At 38.7% G+C, this 14,225-nt stretch overlaps 1 protein-coding gene across 2 annotated transcripts in view; it reads left to right on the top strand.

Annotated features, from left to right (window-relative positions):
• CYSLTR2 (cysteinyl leukotriene receptor 2) overlaps positions 1 to 14,225 on the top strand; it is a 302,134-nt gene that overhangs the window by 246,354 nt on the left and 41,555 nt on the right. The window lies entirely within an intron of this gene.

Genomic DNA, 14,225 nt, shown 5'->3' with positions numbered 1-14,225 from the left:
CTTTAGATGAGAGCCTATTAATTATAATTAGTGGCATACAATTACTGGAAGAAACACATCTCTGATACATGTAGCTTACTCTTTTGTTGTTTTGTAGTCGTTTTGTACATCTATCTCTGACACACTTTATTCACTGATAATGTAATACCTTGGGAAGCTGCCTTTGCTATGGTGGCTGTGTACCATCTGCTTACACTAATTTCTGTTACACTGATTATGCAGAATTATGTTAATACCTACACTATGCAGAGAGGTGGACAAGCTACAGGCTAACTGTGTCTTTATTATTAATTAATTTATTTATTTAAGATGTAGACTTTTTATTTGCAATATAAATGTTTGCTGGTACTGTAGCCTGTACAGTCAATGGCAGTAGTGTAGAGACGTGGATAAGCTGCAGACTGTGCTCTGTGTTTTTCTTGATCTTTTTTTCTTTTTCTTTGCAGTTAAATCAGTAGTTATGCATTTTAAATATCCAGTCAGCATTTTAGCTAAAGTTATTGGAAGCGTTCCCCGTTTACATATTTTCTCCCATTATAAGAGGTAGTGTTCCACACTTTCAGTACTGAAGGTGGAGAGTTGTGCAGAGCATTGATATCTTAATTTTTTAAATAATTTGTTACAGTGATTGGAGGCTGGTGAGAGAATTTAGTATTGTGGCCATTACGTCTGTGATGGGGGAGGCAGTCGGAATCTGAATTTGAAAAACAAAATGCACTTAAACAGTTAATTGATTTGGCTTCTTATGAGTGGGGGAGCAACCACATGTTTGAAAACATTAATACATCAATCAGTGTCTCATACCTCTCAACTGGCCCTAATATCATATTCACTAAATAATGAGAATTATTTACGTTTTCGATTTCATATAGGTCAGAAAATGCACAGTAATGCAAAACTTGTTATTGTTAACACCTCAAACATATAAAAGCACAATTTATATTGCAGTCACTAAATGGCCTTGATATCATAGTCACCAAATAATGAGAAATATTTGAGTTTCCAACTTTGTATACTTCAGAAAATGCATGGTAATGCAGAACTTGTTATTGTAACACATCAAACATATAAGAGCACAATTTTGGCTTTGTCCCTGTTTTTTGAGCTAAATGGTTGAGACTGGCTATTTCCATCTTTACCAGAAGCTAACATCAGTGATACAGAGAAGGTGCCTATATCTTGGATGGGGTTACGTTGGGTTTGAAAACACAGGACTTTTCTACTAACGCTACTGATCACTGACTTATGGTATGTTGGGGGAGGGGGCAGCGTTTGTGTCTGTAAATAGCAAGTTCCAATACATGCTTAATGTTTCATTTTCTTCACAATCAGATAAAAGTGTGTGCAGAAAGAGATTAACTGTTCTGTGGGGGAAGTAGGTGGGTTTTGTGTGAAAGAAGCTAACCATCATCTTGGCTTCTTAGAGGCAAGCTGTGTATGTGTGCGTGTGTGTGTGTGTGTGTGTGTGTGTGTGTGTGTGTGTGTGTGTGTGTGTGTGTGTGTGTGTGTGTGTGTGTTCATAGGTAGGTACTAAGCTATTGGCCTTAGGGCCTATATAAGCCTAGCCAAAAAGGAACCCTGACTTTCGCCTCCCAAGAAAATTATTTTCCTGTGCCCCTGTTGAGCAGAGCCACAGAGGTCATCCCCGGGGTGTCTGTAAATAGCAAGTTCCAATACATGCGTAATGTTTCATTTTCTTCACAATCAGATAAAAGTGTGTGCAGAAAGAGATTAACTGTTCTGTGGGGGAAGTAGGTGGGTTTTGTGTGAAAGAAGCTAACCATCATCTTGGCTTCTTAGAGGCAAGCTGTGTATGTGTGCATGTGTGTGTGTGTGTGTGTGTGTGTGTGTGTGTGTGTGTGTGTGTGTGTGTGTGTGTGTGTGTGTGTGTGTGTGTGTGTGTGTTCATAGGTAGGTACTAGGCTATTGGCCTTAGGGCCTATATAAGCCTAGCCAAAAAGGTACCCTGACTTTCGCCTCCCAAGAAAATTATTTTCCTGTGCCCCTGTTGAGCAGAGCCACAGAGGTCATCCCCGGGGTGAATTTCCTATTTCCCATCCAATCATCAAGATTTTTCTTGAAGAGTACTAATGAGGAGCTTTGTTTGATATAGATAGGTAGTTTATTCCAGAGTATGGGAAGTCTCTGAGGCAGGAATCTGTCCCTCCAGCATGTTCTGTTTATTGTAGTGACAAGGTTTAGGTCCTTAGAGCATGTAGCTCGGAGGGATTGGGATTTCTTTAAGTGTGTGTTTGTGTGTGTGTGTGTGTGTGTGTGTGTGTGTGTGTGTGTGTGTGTGTGTGTGTGTGTGTGTGTGTGTGAGAAACATCTGTGCACATGTGGTCAGAGCAGAGCTCTTAACTGACTTTTTCAAAAAGCCCAGGCTTGCCCACCTCTACTAGAAAGGAGAACACACATTGTTTGTTGTTCCTTGCCCTGCAGCTTACATGTCCTTTCCCAGGTGACTCTCAGTGAGTTGTGTAAAAGACAGGGATCCTTTAGTACTCGGCAATGAAACAGGTCATATGACAGAATATAAAGCTCACCTGGACTGTGTTGACTTCCCTTTATCAAACTCATGGATATGTCTCATTATAAGCCAGTTTATAATTGATTTCCTCCCATGAAGCTGGAAAATAACCTTATGTCAGTCACGTTTAATGTAGAATTCCAACACAGGTTTTGAGTCTGATGTCTTCATATCACTCCAAGTCATGTCATCCCCTCTTTATTTCTGAATTGTTCCTGTACAATTATTTTGCGGAAGTATGCTGCTTTTGTTGACTTTTTTAAGTGACTTGCAGTCCATCCCCTCTTCCAAATTTCCCAAAAGTACAATGGCTAAGATCTTTTATTCTCTCTCTCATTAGCTCTGTCTCTGGTTTCATATGGTTTCTGTTGATGGCAATAAATCAATTTGGTTTCTCCTTTTGGACATCTGGCTTATTGTCCTGATTTGTCTAGTGAGGCAGGACTTAGTGGAGAGAGATTGTTGCTGATAAAAAAAGAATCTGACGTATTTGGATATTGTAAATGAAGAATGTCCAGTGGCAACCTGCCATGGACGGTTACTAGCTGAACTACCCATAAGTTAGTCACAGTAAACATCCATCACTTACCTGCTGTCAAGCAACCTTAACACTAAGTTAGTAATTTAATGATGAAATTGCTCTCATTTATCTGAAAGAAGAAAAATAAAATGGATGACAACAACCCTGCTGAACACGGTCCAAGTGTTAGTAATATTTTTAGTGTTATTTAGTATTCTGTGTTACGTTATTGTAACTACTACTCTCAAGGCTGATTTGGTGTACCTTATATTGTTTTGCTTGACTTTCTAAATAGTATCAAAACTGTTGTTTAGATCCCTTGGTACTAAGTCTATATCCCTATGTAAGGCATGATGCTTTTTCTAAATTAATTGCATATAGTTTGTGAATATGATACGAGTTTGTACAGTTTCTAGTTCATTTTATTGCCAGTTGGCCAAGTGTGTAACTGAAAAGGATCATATAGTAGTGCACTTACCCAGTTAACAAAACTACATACATAATAAATAACCAGCAGGACTATCAGTAGTTTTTATCACAATCTTATCCCACTAGTCACAAAACCAGATAAGTCTGATCATAAAGGCAAGGAATCACTGCTGGACATGGCTTAAGCAAAACAAGGACCATATTCAGTCAGCGATTGCCTACCTATATTCCATCAGTGATAGTTCCTCAACCACATTTCTGTGTTTCTCTAAGTGGTCAAAGCTTCCTGCTATTACTATTCAGCACATGTTCTGATGGAAATAGAAATGATGCACTTACCATAATGACAGAGCTTCACAATCTACGTATGTCCAGATCAACCCATAGGACTTGCTGCCGGAGGCACTAGTCAGCTCAGCACCTTTAAACCTCTCCCAACTCCCACAGAAATCTGTGTTTCCTTGCTTCTCCAGATCTCAGAATGCCCCAGAATAGACAGAAGAATAACAAACAACTATTAACACACACACACATATAATATATATATATATATATATATATATATATATATATATATATATATATATATATATATATATATCACTCAAATTGAAATACTAAGTATCTCTCCAATCATTCCCACAAAAATCCCTGCAGACATCCTTTTAGGCCCCTGCAGCCCAGGGTTGGGGGAAAGGGGAAGCTGAAGGACATGGATCATGAAAATCTATCATTATAGTAAGTACATAGGTCCGTACTAGGCTAACTGCTCTTGTGAGCCATTTTAAGCCTAGCCAGTTACTGTATGAGAGAATCAAACCCTGCACCTTCTGTCTATAAGGTAAACACCTTAACCATTATTCCTATCTCACACCCGTAACTTCTGTACTTTACAAGATCCATGTCAACTGGCAGGACACAGTCTCTAGCTTATTTTCTTGGCTGGCATCATGGCAGAATATGTTTGTGATAATAGACCCACCCAATGGCAGACTTTGATCTGGCGATCATGTCCAACTTATAATATCCTACAAAAATATTCAAAGAAGTCCTTGTTGCAGGAGCAAAAATGTCTGCTACCAAAACATTTTTGAAAAATGTCTGAGAAGTAGCCAATGGTCTAGTAGAATGTGCTTTAAGTTTGTTAAGAAAGACGTTATTAAATGCACTATATATTTAGAAAGCCACCAAGACAATGTAACTTTAGACATTTTTTTAATTAAGTCTTTTGGAAGCATAAATAACAGAGCTGATCTTTTCCTAACGTCATCAGTTTTGCCGAAATGCAAGCATAACCAGCAATGGGCATCCAAGCCATGTGGTACTTACTCCTTTTGATCTGAGTAGGGAAAACAGGGAAATTGATTAACTGATTTAAGCTTGTTCCTGTGGCTACTTTATGCATCAAAGATGGGTTAAGTCCACAATGACGGTGTGTCTTTCTGATAGATGAGGTGGATGTTTAGAAAATTAATGTTTCCAGTTCCAAAACCCTTCTTACTGAAGTAACAGCTACCAAAATAAGGTTTTCCATGTCAACAACTTTAATTCTTCCCTAAAAGCTAGTTAAAAGGGTGGCAAGGTTAATTTATCCAATAGGAACTGAAGTTGAGATTCCATGAAAGAGCAATTCTTTTAATAGGGTCTTAGCAGGAATGTTTTTTTTTCAGAAATGCCTTACACACTTTCAAAAAAAGCCAAAGTACTGTGATGTAAATCATGCAGAACATTATATATTGCTAACACATGCACTTTGAGGTATGAATAATTCAATCTCATGCTAAAAATATGATAAAGATTCCAAAACTGCTGGAACTGTTTCCAGTCTGTGAGGATTCTACTACAGGGAAAACTGATGACCATTTACTTTTATGTATGCATGTCTAGTTAAAGGCTAGATATGGAACACCCTCCGAGGGAAATCTCATGTAAATATGTAAATAGTTGTGTGACTGCTAAGGCCCTACAGAATATGATCAAGTCTCTGATCTTAACTAGGTGGTTAGGAGTGGATGTCAAGAGCTTCATCTTGAGAACAAAGCTCAAGAGATGAATCTTGACTTCCATGTTGAGAATACATAACAATTTAGGTTATGACTGGAGAGACTTGATGTTAATTCTTTGTAGTGCATGGAGCCCTACTTGCTACCATGTATTACAAAAGCTGAGGAACAAAAGTGACAGAGCACAAAGTGTTTTACAGCTTTAAAAGTCGTAATGCACTTCCTGCTGCCAGAGAGTGGCAACCACAGAAGACCAGTAAAAAGCTGTTAAACTCTTCATTTGGACTTTAAAAAATGTTCAAAGTGTTCAGTAACTTCCTGCTGCTCTTCTGTCATGTTGACTGATTGCTGTTAACACATAAGACTAGAGCTTTAATAGTGGTGAGGGGTGCTTAACAATCCTATTTTTCCCTGGTTTTGGAGAATAGTCATGGCACTCCATGCACTACAAAACGTTAAACATCCTAGCTCTGTACAGTGTAATGAATCGGTGTTATACTCTATAGCATGGGAAGAAAAGTGGATTGACTTACTGTATAACATGGAAGAATAAACGGCTTAACTCTCATTTGTGTTACATGTCTATAACTATGCATTTGTACCCAGGTTGTGGCTGAAAAGGGTTAGAGGGTAAATAAACTTCTCAAGGCCAAACCAGGGCTATGAGGATGACCCTGGCCTTTCTCTTAATGGTTTCTTTAAGAATTTTGAAATTAAGGAGAAATAGGAGAAAGGCATACAAAAAGAGCAGGGATCATTCTTGAACAGGAGCATCTTTTGATGTCTGACCCCATGGAGGGATTATGGAAGAACGTTGTCTCACTTGGAATTCATTAGGGAGGCAAATAGGTCATAGCATGGCTTGCTCCAGTGATGGAATTTGGAATTTGCCACAGAAAGACTTACAGAACACTTTTGTGATATAAGCAAACAATGTCTGTGTCAATCCACAATAGAACTGGCTTGTCTGGGATGTATGTTGCTTTGTGAAAGTGGCAAGACTGTACTGCCTATTCCTATAAGCATCATTACTTTTCAACACAGGGGATATGAATGGGTCCATCATTGCTTGCTTATATGTCATATTACTACCAAGTTGCCTGAGTGGATTGAAATTCCACCCTTGAGGAGAGAGTTCTGAAAAGGCTGCAGCATGAGAAGGACCACTCCCATCTTCAAAACATTTATGTGCAAACTGGCCTTGTGCTGTGACCAGAACCCTGGTACTGTTTGCCCCAAACAATGTCCCACCAACCTTAGGATGGAGGCATTCATGGCCACATTTGGGAGTGGGTGAGGTGAAGAGATTGTCTAGTGACAGATTGGAGTGGGGATGCCACCAAGATAGATGTTGGATACACACACAAATTATCCTTATGTGGGTTGTCATGGTGTCCAAACACTGAGATCAGTACTTTGAGGGTCTACTGTAGGACCCTCACTCCATACATTAAGAAGATCACCATGAATTTTTGCCACTGCCAAGACCCAAAATTCTGAGACTAAGACCCGCAGGTATTGTTTGTACAAAAATAAGAGACAAGGTACCTGTGACTGAATGCCTTATGATTCTGTCCTGTGGAAGGCTGGCTGTGCAAGACACAATGTCTAAGTGATATGCCATACAATCTTGTGTCTGTTATTGATGAATTTGGAACTTTGTGGCGTTACCTAGGATCTCCAAGGACTGGAACAATTGGACCAGGGACAATAATGATTCCCAAGTAAGACAACTAGGATCAGGTCATGCAAGTAAGAGCAAATGTTGATACTTGAGAGTCTAAGAGGAGTTACCACTGTGGACATTCATTTGGTGGGCACTCTGGGTGCTGTGGTGACACATAATGGGAGGGTCTTATACTGAAAATGACTAACGTCTACCCAGAAGTGAAATAATATCCCAGACTTATTGGCAGCTTTGATACTCAGGTCTGCATCCTGGATGTCCAAAGAGTACATCCAGTCTCCCTCAGATAGACAGGGAAGGATTAATTGCACCATGACCCTCTGGGAATTTAATTTCAAAACAAACTGATTGAAGGTACTTTGAGAGTTAAAATTGGTATGAGGTACACCATTTTATATGGAACCAAAAAGAACCTTGAAAGGTATTTGAAAACTTTCTAGTCTGGTGAGACCACTTTTTTTGCTGTTTTTCTTAAGCGGTTAATGACCACACCCTTCTGATGGGGGTGGGATGTCTGGAAGAGGAAGGGATAGAGGCCTCACTAGAGAGAGGTTGTGTATTATGTACACTCTGATTAGGATTTTCCTTTTCCCCTTGTTCTTTGCGATGACTTTCTGTGCAAGAAAGTGGTGAAACACTTGGCATTTGACTACCTCCAGAAATGGACAGTAAGGCAAGTCCTCTGGGGGGGGGGTTATTGATCTCAGAACAGGGTTGCAACCTCCCTCACTATCTCTGCCACAAAGATGGCATCTCTTCTGGAAACTATCACAACCATGTTAGGCTCTGTAATGAAATCTGTTAGAACACCATCATCTGAAGTCCTGTTGCTGGCTTTTTATAAACCATATGTTATGAGAACATATGCATCTGATTACAGGCAAATGCCCACTCTGAAGTGGAAAACATGATGCAACACCTGTAAGTGTCCTGCCTTTTAGCTCAATGATATGCAGCTTGGATTTTATTTTGGAGATTAATAACTTGAGCCTTCAAAAAGGATGCTAGAGAAAGACAGCTAGAAGTTTTCAACTACTTTAACACATTATTAAAATGTGTCTTCACTAATGCTCAGCATGTGAGGAGCAAAAAAAAAAAACTTGAGTTATTAAATGAACAAAATTTTTATTTCTGTCACTGATACATGGGATGGTGGTGATCTATGTCTTTACAGGCTCAGAAAATAGGAAACCAAGAGTTACAATAAAAGGAGACAAGGTGGCATGCTGTTAATACATGATTTCATAATCTTATGCTGTTAGTACATGATTCCATAATCTCCTAATTGGAAAGACAGTAGAAATGCCAAGTATAATCTTGAAGGATATGAAGTCTTGAGTCTATGCCACATTGTTCTAGCTTATAAAACTCCAATTTTTCTAGTTTATAGAATTCCAAGTATGCTTTGGATGCATTTCTGGTTGAGAAGAAGAGAAGTCTGAATGAAGAGCTCAATGTTTGAACCAGAAAAGTTGCCACCAACTTGTAGAGTACTGGGGTAGTGTGTAACAGAACAATGCCAAAGAAAATGAATGTAAGGTGTACAAAACAGTGATGTGACCAGTACTCCTGTATGGTACAGAAACCTGGCAGTGAAGGCAAGCAATTGAGGAACTCAGGAAGCTATAGATGACGGAGATGAAGTGCCTCATATGAGTTGTAGGATGCATACTGTGGGGCAGACAGATAAATGAGGACATCAGAGCAGAAGCCCAAGTAGATGCAATTGCAGAGAAGGTCAAAAAGAACAAATTATGGTGGTTCAGGCACATGTGCAGGAAAGCAGAAGACAATCTTGTGAAGAAGATTTGGGACAGTGAGGAAGAAGGCAAGAGGAAATGAGGGCACCCAGCAAAGAGATGGATTATTGTGTGAGAGAAGACCTGTGATGGTCAGGCATTACTGTGAAAGAAGGAAGAAGAGTGGCACTGAATCAAAAGAAATGGTGACAGTTAACAAGCCATCCTGACCTCATATAGAAAAATAAGAAAATGGGGGATGTTGATGATGATGAGGATGTTTATATTAACTGTGATATACATAATGAAGTAGAGTTTAAGTGTTTTTAATTTATGGATATCAAAGACAGAGATTTTTAGAATCAGTTCAGAGACATTATACCAAAAAAAGTACACCACAACATTAAACGCTTATCTTACACTGGCTGGCTTAAGAATCAAACTTTATAGCATTTTGCATATGTTGGTAAGAATCAAGTTGTGTATTGCATTGACAGTAATTATAAATGTTGATTTTTAGAAAATAAATTGGTTTAATCATTGAAGAGCCCGGGGACTTCCAAGATGGCTGCTTAATTTCAGCTCTCCCAGTGTGAAAAAAAGAAACTCAGAAAAGAGAGCAAGTGAACTAGTCATTTTGGATAAATTTCAGTAACTGGCTAGTAAGTGTACTGCCTGGATGCTAGCAAAAAAGAAATCCAGAGAACCTGAAAGAAAATCAATCACAAATGGTGAGGATAAAACACTGAGTGGGAAGAATTCTGCAGCTGTTCAGCAAAAAGCAGTGCAAGCTCCAGCTTTGGTGCAAGACATGACTTACTGTAACCTAGAGGAAATAATGTCAAATGTGCTTGTTGATGATTAAAATAAATGAAACTCTAAAGGAGTATATAAACTCAAATCACAAAAGGCTGGAAAAAATGGAAGAAGCTTTAAACAGATATTCAGATGAGGTGATACATCTACAAAAATCAGAGGTTGAAATGAAGAAGAGGCTGGCTGAATATGAGACTGCTCAAGAAGAGATGTTTCAAAAAATAATAGAATTAGAGGACAGAGCATGTACAGAAAACCTGAGATTCTATACCAGAGAAGCTGAAAGGAACAGACTGTATCAATTTTATGAAAGCACAAATAAGCAAATAGAGCAGTATTCCACAGCAGGAATTGTTAATTGAAAGGGCACATTGTGTGTATGCTCCAAACTTGGCCATGAGAAAGCATCATAGACCTTTAACAGGAAAGATGCAACCCTACCAGAAGAAAGAGTTGATTCTGACAAAACTATGGCAGAAGAACAAAGTACTAAAAGTGGGAGACAGTTGAGAGTTTGTAGAAAATGATTACTTACTGATCACCAAGTAGAAGGGGAGTAAATTTATTCCACTAATCAGGGAATTTTGAGAAGCAGGTATGAGATTCAGGCTGGTATATCCAGCTATTTTCAGAATGCTCTTTCCTGGTGGGTCAAAATCATTTTTGATGCAAAACATACTAAGGAGGATATACAAAAATTTGTCCAACAAAAAGTGAGTTATGAAACAGAAGGAGATTCTCCTTCTTGTTCTTCTGCTAATAAAGACCATAGAGAGAGACTGTGCCAGTAAAACCTTTTCCACTGTGTCAAAGGAAAATGCTTGAGAGACAGAAAAAAGCACAAGAGTTGACTAGAAGAACAGGAAGTACATTGGAAATGAAGCAGAGTGTAGATTTGGGGCATGTAGATCAACAGGAAGAAAAACATCAACTCAGAAATTGACACATAAATTTGAGCTTACAAAGCATTAATTGTGTTGGTGAAACATGATGGAACAAGAAAACTTTGAAATAGTGGACTTTTTTGACTTTGTTAAGCTTGTAAGGGACTCCAAAGCATATGCCCTACTTCATGTCATTAATGTTTGGAAGAAATTGAACGGGAGAACCCCTTGCTGTGAGGCAACAATGCTACTGCTGCACCACCGCAGATGAAGTGGAAAGGAATGATGATGAAATGGTGGGGGGCTCAAAAAAGAAGGGCAAACTAGTATTTTGGATGCAGATCCTTAAAGAGAATAACAACAACCATACAGAATATTATATTCATAAAGTGGCAGAAGGTATTCTAAGAACTAAGCCAACACAGGAAGGGAGAAAGGAAATTCTGCCCATAGGGATGAATGCAATTAGGGATACAGACAATAGGCAAGAAAAGGCTGGAATTTATTAGAGGAAACTGGCAAAGGAACCAAGTTATTGGGAGCAAATAAGTAGAGAGGGAAAGGTAATAGAATGGGAAGAGGCCAAGATTTTATTTAGACTGCTGGCTAAAGATTGCCTATCAAGGATTAATATCAGAATATAGGCAAAGAGAAAGAAATAGGGGATCCTAAGTGAAAGACCAGCAGGTAGAGTTGTTAGTAGAATCTAGAACAAACATTGCTGTTAAAAAGGAATAATTATAAGAGCATATAAATATTGCAGGATAGTGTAAGAATCAATTAGAAAAGGTTAGAAAGGATTGGGAAAAGAGATTGGATAAACAATTCATAAAGAAACAATCAGGGATATATGTATGTCTCCCAAATATGCAACAAATTCTAGAAGATTTAGGGGCTTTGCTTAGAAGTGTTTACATAGGTATTTTTATATCCCAAGTATATATTCCAAATATTGGAGGTGTGACTGAGAAGAAAGAGGTAACTGGGAACATATTTTCTGGGAGTGTAATGAGTTGTCAGACTTTAAAAAATCCCTTCAGACTACTCCTTCAGAAATACTGGGTGAGCAAATTGGTATAACTAACAAAATTATTTTTTTCTGAGCTATGATACAGAATCGGAATTGCCTAGACATAGTAAGGCCTTGCTGAGTCTAACTATGGTGGCTGCCACAAAAGCAATCACTTGAAAGTGGAAATCGAAATCTAAACCAACTGTACTAGAAGCAGTGACTATCTAACAGAGATAAAACAATTAGAAATAGGATCTATAGAAAATGTAGGGGGAAATTACATAGAAAAAAAAATTGGAATTGTGGGAACAATACATGCAGAGTAAAGTTTTGGAGGAGAATTGAGGTTTACAAGAAGACAGGATTTGAATAAGCTATGTAATGTTCGACTTATAATGACTGAACAGATTATAAATGTATATTATTTGCAAATAAAAATATGTCAACATGTTGTGCTTTCATTTATATAAATGTATGACTGCCTATGTCATAAGTAATAATTTAATAAAAATGTTTCTTGTTTAAAAAAAAATAACTGAAGAGACCCTTTCTACTGTCAGGGACAAGGCTCTAATATTTTAAGATCCAGCATAAAAAGCATGCAGGAGAGACAAGTATATAACCCATACAGTCCTTAAGTTCTGTAACAGACTGCCTGTTGAAATAAGAAGATCTAGTTCACTGGATATTAAAAAATAAAATTAGACAAGTATATGGGTATCATGAAACAATGAAACTATAATTTATAGTGATTGAGCCAGGTGTGCCTGCAGATGGTAACACTTGTCCCAGCCACCTGAACTGCTCAATTGAAAATATCATGGGATAGCTGCATGTACAGACTGGAAATAATGGAAAGAGTTGATGTCTAAACCTCTTTGCTAGGCCTCCAACTCTCCACACAGCTTTTTTTCAACGTGCCAGTCAACTCATCAGGTAGTACACATTGAAATCTAATCACATGTGCCATGTAATTAAGTGGCAGAACAGAAAAGGAACCAGATGGATAAATTGCCAAATTGGTCCCATCCTCTAGATTCTTTATTTTGTGGATGGACGAACAGACTTTCAAATGAGGATTCTTTTCTAAGGATTGCTGTCATCACTATGGAGTCAGTCAAATGTGTCTTAGTCCAAGATTCCTAATCTTTAGGAGGTCAGAATAGCCTGTCTGGTTACCTTAACATAGGCACTGCCATATCTGGTTCTTGCCAAGCTCTTTGAACAACTAGCACAAATGACTCTATCAGCAGGGGGATCCACTCAAGAATAAGGTGGGATGGTGGGGAAAGCCTACTGTAGAATGTCCATAAATGGAGACAGTTTTGATAGGACAAAGGCTCTTTTGTTTCATAAGTCAAAGGAGCTTCTGGGAGGGCTTCAGGTAAGGACATTTGGGAATCCTCTACATCACAAATCCCAGTATCCAGGGTAGGAGACTCCATAAGAAAGTGGTTTCTCTTGAACCCCCTTCTTTCTTAAACCATTTGGAAGGACTGTCCAAGATGGACAAAGAAGAAACAATATCATATACCCTATGTCTACCTCTATGGTGGTTTTTTTTTATCCCTCTTCCCATCTAGTGAAAAGATGGAGGAGAAAGAGTTTCAGATCAGTGTGTATGCAGGGCTGCTGCCAATGCCAGTGCATGATCATGGGACTGATCAATTAACAAGTGTTATGTCAACGCCTTCTCTAGTTGCACTGAGAGTGATGTTGAGATGTCTGGTATTGAGCGGTCTACTGGTGTAGAACCCATCTGCACTGAAAGGCTTGATATTCAGTTCCCCAAATCTGGGCCTTAGCACAGAGGACAATGTTGACATTGAGGCGGATAACTTTCACCCTGAGGTTCTGAATGGCAAAGTCATCAACACCCTAAATGGTACAGAGAGTATTGGTGCAGTAATCTGAGCCAGAGATTCAGAACAGATGACTTCAGCTGTCATAATGCTCAAAATTGAATGAATCAGCACTGTGGTAAAATGCAATGATAGGGTTTTTAAAGATGAAGAAACCAAGGAAATTATGTCAAATGTAGAACTTACGGCTGTAGTGTCAGCCTTCAGTCAACTGGTGTGGAACATGAGACAAGTACGGAGATGTCCATAATGAGGATAAACAGAAACTTTTCTGGACACATGAGATCTAGAGGGGGAAAAGAGGGCATCCATCTCTGTCTGCTCCTTCAGCAAGGAACTTATCATCTTTCCCCAGCCCAAGTTCACCATTGAAGATGGACAGCAAAGAGAATGAGAGGACCAGACTGGAATGGCTACATGGCTGAAGTAGTAGCAAGGATTTAGATAATTCAGGTACTGAAACAAAAAACATGTTGCATATTCATTTTTTTGGAAGAAACATCTGACACCATAGATGCATCAATATGGGTAACTTCTGGTCCTGAATACTTCACTTACTGAGTCCCTGAGTCCCTGGTACAGTCTTAGTAGCCATTATTTGGAGACATTGTCTCAACTCTGGAAACTTTAGGAGAAACACAGAAAGCCTTAGAAGATGGCACGTCAGGCCCACCCTCTACCATTCTGCATTTAATACTTCCTTTGAACCTTAACTTCATTAGAAGAACTTTCCTGTGAAGTAA

Source organism: Protopterus annectens, chromosome 5.part1, assembly GCF_019279795.1.
Source record: "Protopterus annectens isolate FY-2018-M chromosome 5.part1, PAN1.0, whole genome shotgun sequence".
Classification (NCBI taxonomy): Eukaryota; Metazoa; Chordata; order Ceratodontiformes; family Protopteridae; genus Protopterus; species Protopterus annectens.
Note: the sequence above shows the minus strand (reverse complement) of the source record. Positions and strands in the feature narration are given on the sequence as shown.